This window comes from Myotis brandtii, unplaced genomic scaffold, assembly GCF_000412655.1.
Source record: "Myotis brandtii unplaced genomic scaffold, ASM41265v1 scaffold1103, whole genome shotgun sequence".
Taxonomy (NCBI): Eukaryota; Metazoa; Chordata; class Mammalia; order Chiroptera; family Vespertilionidae; genus Myotis; species Myotis brandtii.
The window spans coordinates 372,032-380,670 of NW_005353762.1; the positions used below are offsets into that span (position 1 = coordinate 372,032).

The following is an 8,639-nucleotide window of genomic DNA, read 5'->3' on the forward strand; positions in this document are numbered from 1 at the left end:
CCCTGAGGCAGGCCCCATGCTTGTTCCCTCCACGTAAGCCAGAAAGCCACAGGCTCGTCATGATGAAGGCATGAGACTAAGATGTGGGGTTATCAATCACTATTATCCTCGTGATATGGTCAATTCTGTGCGAATTTATTTTTCCCCTTTTATGTTAGAACTTGAAAACACAGTGTTAAAAGAATTCTTTTATACTGCATCCTCCAAGCTGTACAGCATTTCAGGGTTTGCTTTCATTTTTATCACTGTGGAACTCGGGGTGCATCTAAGATTATATATTTGATGGTTTAGTGGTTAAGAATGCAGGGTCTTGGCCTCAGGTGTCAAAGTTTACATTTGGCTACACCACCTGCCAGCTGTGTGCCCTTGGGCACTACATCCACCCCTTGGTGTCCTGGGGGTCATGGCAGTCCACTCCTCCCAGGGTTGTTGTAGGTAACAAATGAGAGGTTTAGCACAGTGCCTGGGAAGTGTCCAACAGTTTACAGGTATAGTAATTTGAAACATTTTCCCAACTAACCGCATTGTAGTTCCTCATTTCATTAAATAATCGTCCTCATATTATTTTTAATATCTACATAACATTTCATCTTTCCACTGTACCAATATTTACCCAATCATTTTCCTATTGTTTGAGAGTTAGAATGTTCATCTTTTCCTTCATCAGAAAGAGTGCTGCAATAAATACCCCGAGAGCCACATTTTTGCATACCCATGACTATTTTAGGGTACATTTCTACAATTTTAATTCTGAATCAAAATTCTAAGGTGATTGTGCCATGAGGCCCAAGATTACCACTGGAGTTTCCTAGATTGGGTATTTCCTAGTCTTTAACAACAAAGAGTAAGAATGCTTGACACTTGTCCCAGTGTTGACTTGAAGCTCTCAGAAGGATTTGGCCTTTGTCGGCGACCTTCCCTGGTGTTAGCTGAGGTGTCACACTGTAAGTGGTTCAGGGATTCAGAGATGAAGAAACAGCTGCCCTCAAGTTTTAACTTAGACCACTGTTTCTCCAGGTCAAAGGCGTGCTTGAGGGCTCATGGGTACAATGGTGCACTGTGGGAATTGTTCTCCCAGGTTCCCTTTCAGAATATTCATGTGGGTCTCCTCTCTGCGGGAGATTAATGTCTCGCAGCTTGGTGTGGCCTGTCTGCCTGAATCAAGCATTTCCTTGGCTTATAGTTGCCTTTCCTGTCCTCCTCCCACAATGAGGCCAACCACTGACATTAAGCCCAGGCTCCCTTGCACAGCATTGTTGTGCCTGGTCCGAGAAGCCCAGAAAATCCATCCCTTGCTGTGTGGCCAGACAGCTCACATTCCCTGCCTCAGTGAGCTTATCCTTGGCTGGAGTAGAAAAATGTCCCTTAGGAGGAAGAGTCTTAGAAGAGCTTCAGGATTTTCAATTCCAAGTACAAATGAGTTTCAGAAGCTCTCTCGCTTCAATAGTTCTTGAATCCTTTCTCTGCTAGCTCATGACATGTCAGAGAAAGGACCGCTTCCCCCCTCCGCTTGCATCTGTGGAATCTGGCTTTCCCAAGTAGCACTGTATTTGGGAACAAAGAATTCTTTGTACTGCATATTGTTCCAATGGCACAACATAACCATTCTGCGCTGGTTCTCCCCAACAGGTGAAGGAGCAAAGATGCAGTTCATCCCCAAAAGAATGTATACATCCATGTAATTTAGGGACTGGCCTGTGCCACTGGAGTTCGGGTGTCTTCGCTGCTCTCCACCTGTTTCTGCGTTGCTCCTTGAGAACACCTTCTAGGGACTTGGAGGTCACATAACTTCAAACATGACTTTATAGAGGGACCTGCTCTTGGAAGGTAAACTGGCTCCTTCAGGTCCTTCCTTCCTCCCCTTCCCTCTCTTCTTTTTCTCTCTCTCCTCTCTCCCTCCCTTCCTTCCTCTTTGCCATCTTTTCCAGTTTGCTTGCTCTTTTAATAATCAGCTACTCTAACCCGAGGTCAGAAGACGCCAGATGAGAATAGATGAGGCAATAACCTGACTTTTGAGGACCCTCAGGCCAGCGGTGCCTGGGCTTCACCAAGCACACCCACACCAGCTGCGGCTGCAAGGAAACAGGAAAGGCTTTGCTAGTGTAAACACGCCCAGATGCTGCCCGCATGCCGGTGCGCAGACGCTCCACAGACAACTGCATCCCTGGACAGATGCCCAGCCGAGCTGCCCTCCGTGCTGGGTGGGGCGTCTGTGTCTGGAACTTTCACAGGTTTGGGAACCAGAGAACTGGCTGCAGGTCACAGCGCTCAGTTCCTCCACATAGAACATGGTCGTAATGAGTCCCTGCTGAGTAAGACACTCCATGAAACGGGATTTAGTAGCTGCAAATGATTCAGAAAGGGCCTCCCCCCATTTCCAAGTTGGCTTGGTTCCACTCCCCAAGGACAGAGGCAGCCTTGGGAAATGAAACTGTCACCCCTGTGCAGGACCCATGGGCACTGTCGCTGCACAGGTGAGGGGCACAGAGGCCTCCTGAGGCAGGATAAGGCAGGATAATGCAGGATGCGTACATGGGGACTCACAGGACTGATGCAGTTGGTGGGGGGTGGGTGTTGGGACACTTTCTTGGTTTATTAACAGAAAAAGAAACGTGAATCTATAAGTAGGTGTAATGTGTCTGGATCTTTGGTAAAAAGGAAATTAGACTGTACAGTGTCTGTGGCAGCAGCATGAAAAGGGTATGGATGTGCTATGACTGCATGGCAGGCTGCAAAACTTCACAGATGCCTGGTTCCAATCTGTCATTCCTTTGTCTTGAGAAACTCACTTGCTGCCATGCTGTGCCTCAGTTTCCCCTGGTATAAAACAGGGTGGTGGGGTATTTCATGAGGTTGTTATAAGGATCAAATTATTGGATTCATGCAAGAGGCTCAGCAGGGTGCCTGGCACATGGTAAGTCCCAGGTAGCTGTGAGCCACTGTGGTTGTCATTACTTTTAGCACTGACTTCGGGGTGATTTGTCGCTAACAAGCTGAAGTAGCATGTGTGAGGGAAAAGCTTGGGTGTGGGGATTCGCCAGTCTGGCTTTCCTCAAGACGTTTGCCTAATTCTCACTTTCCCCATCTAGAAGATGGGGAAATAATGATAAGTGTGATTTGGTAAATAGCCTATTCATTATTATGGCAAGTGGCCTAGTGGGATATTCTCCATGACCGTGAGGACAAACACATTGCTCAACGCAGATGCCTTGGGTGCGGGTCCCCGGAGGACCAGGAAGGCTCTTCCTCGGTTGACTGTGGGGAGGCAGTCTGGCCTGCGTGGCCAGGTGGATGGGCCATGGAGTGCCGCAGTGACCAGAAACCAGCGCTGGTGCCTTGCAGCCTCAGGGCATGTCTCACAGGTCACAGCCCAGGCCAGCAGGCTCTCCAGGGCTTCGCTGCAGGAGATGGGGCAGCAAAGGAGACCCAAGGCCAGGAGAGCAGGTCCTGAAACCTGGAGCCCTGGAAGTGTGAGGAGCTGACCAGACTGGCTCTACCTCCTCAGAAGCAAAATGCAGGTGCTTCTTGCTCTGAGCAGAGCATCCTTTCAGAGGTCTCCAGGCTTAATCCCAGCCTGAAGGTCAGCAGCCTTCAGAGTCTCGCTGTGGAAGGCACCCTAGGAAGGGGGCTGTCTGGGAGGCCTGAAAACCATGCTCACAGGTCCCCCCAGGAGGGATTGAGAGCACTCTCTCTCTCTCTCTTTCTCTCTCTCTCTCTCTCTCTCTCTCACACACACACACACACACACAAACCCCGACCCCTGGCAGGACTGTGAACTATAACTTGCAGAACACTGCGGCCCACACTGGGCCTTGCCTCCAATGGGGCTCCACAGCAGAAGGCAGCTAGAGGGAAACCGGGAGAATTCAGGACTGGGAACCACTGCTGGGAAAAACAAAGATGAGTTGCCCAAAGGAAAAGGCTACCTTATTTCCTTGAGACTGGAAATGCAGGCTGGGAGCAGAACAGGGGAGAGGGCAACTTGTCCCCCCCCCCCAACCCCGACCCACTGCACAGTCCAACACACAAAGTATCTGTGCTGAGAGCACTTCCCCAAACTCTGTGAGGTGCTCCAGACTCCGAGTCCCTAACTTAAGAGATGGGGAGCCCTGGCCGGGCGGTTCGATTGGTTGACACATCATCCCATACACCAAAGGGTTGTGGGGTTTGATTCCCAGTCAGGGTACATAACTAGGCAGCAGTTTGACCCCCATTTGGGTCATATTCTCTGACTCTGTCTCTGTCCTTCTCTCTCTTCCCCTTCCTCTCTCTAAACAAAAAGCAATAAAACATATCTTTAAAAAAAAGTGGGGAAATTGCCAGAATTTCAGGAAACTCATTCAATAAAACCAACTCCCCTTGTCCCGGAGTTTCCAAGGAGGAGACCTTGCAAGAGATGGAGGGCTCTTCTGAGAGCTCAAAGGTAGATAAGCCATAGAGAGCCTGACAGCTTAGAATGTTTTCAATAGAGGGTTTTTTTTCTTGAATTATCTCATGAAGGTCAACACTTTATAATGAATGACATTGAGACATTTGGTCCCCTGGGGTGATGCTATGAGAGGTGATCTGTGCAATGTCTCAGCTCCTTAAAATGATATTGTTGATTAAAAATGAAATCTGTTTGCACGCATATAACACTTTGGACATAGAGCCTTCACACAGTACATTTCATCTTTACAGGATTTACTGGGAGGTGGGGGTGGGCACTGAAAACCCAGGAGACCTTTTAGCTATTACACAAGCTGGCACTTCCGGTGAGAATAGCCTTGGCATCCCAGGTTTCAGGCGTACAAAGAGCTCATCTTGTTGATTTCAGGTTCTGCACGCCCTGCAGGGCCTCTTGGGATCACCGTGTTCTGCAAAGCGCACAAAGCTGGGCACTGTCTCTTTAAATAGTAGAGGCTGAGATGCTCTCAGGCCACCATGACATATCCCAGCATTGGACCAGCCCCTGAATAACTGGAAGGACGCCTGGCTTGGCTCTCAGTGACAGGGAACACCACCAGGGAGCATCTTGGGAGCCTGGTCAGAAGCAGCGGACTTGGTCTGCCAGCTGCAGGCCTCTCTCCTGCCCTGCGGGAGGGCCTTGCCTCTGCACCCTTTGCATTTGACTGCAAAGAAAGCCTCGTGGAGGAAGGGGTTATACTGTTTGTCCTGGTGAGTTTTATTGCAAACTGTGCCTCTGGGTGGCGTGTACTTATTCTGCTTTACAGAGTGTTTGATGCTCAATCCCCCAGTCCCTGCAGAACGCAAATGGAAAGGATTGCAGTGGGGACTGCGGGTGTGTTGGAATTGACTGAGGAGTCAGAGAATTTTTTAATCCTAGGTTAAGAGCTGGACATGCGCTCTGGCTGGGGTGGTGAGAAAGACCCTCCTGGGGCATCTACTAGTAGAAAGCCCAGTACATCTGGTTTGAAGGGAGCAGGGGGGGCCAGGTGGTCTTTCCTGATGGGAACCAGCTAGACACTGGCAGGTGATCTGGCATTGGTAAGCAGGTCGGAGAGAAGCTTCCACCTGTAGCTGAGCCCTGGCCCGCCCTGGGTGTGGCAGAGCTCGCTCACCCTGCACTGAGCCTCCTCCGCCACTGGGAGCCCAGTAGGCAGAAGACAGGAGAGGCCGTGAGGGGGGCTGGATTCAAGTTCCGCAGCCCACAGCTCGGCTGCGACCTGGCACTGATTCAAATATTGGGTTCAAAAGAAAGGAAGGTCTGAGCTGTGCCTTACAATGTCTACATTTTCTAGGTGCATATTTCATTTAACAGTTTGCTTGTGGGGAAAAGGGAAGAGAAAAAAATCCTGAGTTAAATACACTAATATTTGTAAAGTACTTAGAATTGTACTGGGTACACAGTGATCACATAAATGTTGGTTAAATAATAAATTACTAGTAAATAAAAGTCTAAGTGGCATAAAGCAAAGCAATGACTCCTAGGGCAAGCCTGACTGTAAAATGCCCCGGGCAGAAAAAAAACCTTCTTTTTTCTCTAGTTAGTCATTCTCCTTGCATATGTGTTTTCGGCGGATGGGAGTTAAGAGCTATTTTAGTTCAGGGCAGTGAGGCTTGCCCCTGAACTTGTTGTGAGTGTTACATGTGATGTCATAATAAGAATGGTGACAATGTGCTGGGCACTGGGCCCTTATGTTTTAGTTACTATGCTCGCTGCTTCAGATGTTTTAAAATAGGCATTATTAGTCCTGTTTGCAGAGAGCAAACAGATGCTCAGTGCACTTCAGTTAACTCCCCAAATTCATGCACCCTGAGAAAGCAGGGTAATCAGGTGTGGCTGAGCCCAGAGCCATAGTGCCTAACCATTGGACCATACCACCTCTCACAGACCTTGTGGAAAGTCCTGCTAAAGTGCCTGCTATATGATGGACATTGGATACAATTTTTACTATGATTCTTTTTTTTAAATCTAATAATATAACAATTTTTAAAAGATCATTGAAGAATTTTTCAAATAACTTATTTTCACTTAAATATTAGAATGCATATACGATTAGCTACAATAAACAGCTACTTTCAAATAGTAAAGTAATGTGGAATGATTTGAATCATTTAAAGTGATGAGATTTTATGACAGTTCACTAGCAGGTAGGTGTGTGTGGGTGTGTGTGTGTGTGTGTACTGCATTCTTAGGCAAAGACGCTTAACATTCACACTGGGGCTCTCCCTTCATACACCAAGGCTGGCCTGCAGGAGTGTCTATTTGAGCGCATCTTTGCCACGCCCGCCCGGAAGGGCTAGTCTCTCCCTGTGACGCTAGGCGGACCAAGTTCAGGCAGCTATGAATCAGCTGATTTCCCTGGCTGCTCTTCCCCCACCTCAAATGGCCAACTCCCCACCCCGTGGCAGGGATGCCAGCCGAGCCTGGGAGCCAAGCCAGGCAAACTTCGCTTGGAGCATACCCGGTTGTGTTCTGGTTTGCCCAGGATAGGGAGGGCTGGACCCCGGGACAGGCTGTCTCATAGTTGCCAGGACTTTCCCTCAGCCCCTCTCATCCAAGCGGGCCCGCTAGATCGGTCCATTCCAATCCTAGCGCGGCCTGCGTGCAGACACGGACAGCTGGGGAGCGCGGTGCAGAGGTGTCTGCTAAGACCACAGAGCAGGCCGGGTGCGCCAGGAACGGAGAGGATTGGGGCATCTCCCGATGCTGAAGTGTCAGCCTCCCTCCCCACGTCCCCGAGAGTCATCCAGCCTCGGTCCCTACGTGAACTCAGCCTGCGGGAGTGAGGCCCCGGAGCCCAGCGCTGGGCACCCGCGGGGGCGAACTCCGGCTGGCTTTTCCCACGTGGGCTGAGGGGGAGGAGGGGCCACGTTATTGGTCAGCGCTCGGTTTCCATGAACTCGGCGGCGTGAGGGGAAGCCGAGGGGAGAAAGCTCCGCGGTCTCCGAGTTTCCCGTAAAAGTCGCAGCGGTTTTGCAGTGATTGACTTTCTCCCGAGGCGCCCTGAAGGCGAATAACTGTCTCTTGCCCCCACCCGCCACTTTCTGCCCTTTCTCCTCCCCGAGTCCCGCCCTCCCGCACACGCTGACCCAGGGACACACCCCACTGCGGCGACGCAGACAGGGCGTTGTTCCCGTTAAAGGGAAGGCCGGGAGCCTCCCGCCCGCCCCTGCTAGGCGCGCGAAGCCCGCAGAGCAGCTGTCTTTGGGGACGCCTGCAGCCGGCGGAGAACTCAGCGAGTCCGGGCCTGAGGCCGCTCTGAGGATCGGGGACCGCTATCCCTTTGGGCTGTAAGTGCTTCGGTCGGGAAAGTGGAGGAGACGGAGGAGAAACGTGGGCATCTTCCGTCGATGGTGCCAGAGAGCGCGGAGCCCGCGCAGGCTTCGGCTGGCCAGGTCCCTGAGCTTCCCGTATCGGGCGTGGGCAGGCAGACCAGGGTCTGTCCCTTGCGGTTCCTACGGGGTTTTTAAGGGTACAGAGTGGGGTGCTGCTGATCTGTAAACCTAAGGGGCGCGGGTGTTGGGGTCGGGATATGGGGCAGGGGCGGAGCAGTTTTCGCCTCCCTGGAAAGGAGCCTACTCGGGACTCATTGACAAGGCAGTGCCTCCGGTGGACATCCCGGGGTGCTGTGGTTCCCCGCTTTCTAGCTGTATGCTGATCCTCCTCCTCTTGCCCCTCCCGGCCCTAGGAGGCACTGGATTTATTTAAACCTTCTGGGAGACCTCAGAAAACTGCTGATTTCTCCCTGTACAACCCTGGATTTCTTTCAGGGTGTTGCTTATGGAGGGTAACGAAGGGGCCTGGCATTGGGTGCTTTAAAACCGAGTTATGAAACATCTCCCTGGCCCATGACTCCGTCCTGAAATGGTCCCCAAAGATTCAACGGGTCTCCCAACTTTCCCTATCCCCCAACAAGTCACCCCGTCTCCAGTTCCCCAAGGTCCCTAAAATGAGGGGCGAGGACCGCACAGCGCCATGGCCGCTGCCCTTCTCCTGAGACTGGACCCTTTTCCCCTCCGCCTCTGCTTCCCACCGACATTTGCTCCGCTCCATTAGATGGGCGGCTTAGTTCACAAAACACCCTTCAGGATTTAAAATTGGGAAGTTAACTAACATTGGCTTTTTCAGAAAAGGTTTCACAGTCCCAGGTCTGCGGGAGTCCCGGCTCCGCGCGCTTAGGGCCCAGAGGGGC

At 51.2% G+C, this 8,639-nt stretch overlaps 1 protein-coding gene across 2 annotated transcripts in view; it reads left to right on the forward strand.

Moving 5' to 3' along the window:
• The first annotated feature begins 4,991 nt into the window (after positions 1-4,991).
• Positions 4,992-8,639, forward strand: part of PMP22 (peripheral myelin protein 22) — a 28,717-nt gene continuing 25,069 nt past the window's right edge. The window contains exon 1 of one of the 2 annotated variants that reach the window (XM_005857334.2): positions 4,992-5,157. The gene's annotated coding sequence lies outside the window, so the exon portion shown is untranslated. Of the gene's footprint in view, positions 5,158-7,566; positions 7,738-8,639 lie in introns of those variants that run through there. The other variant, XM_005857333.2, reaches the window with a different exon arrangement.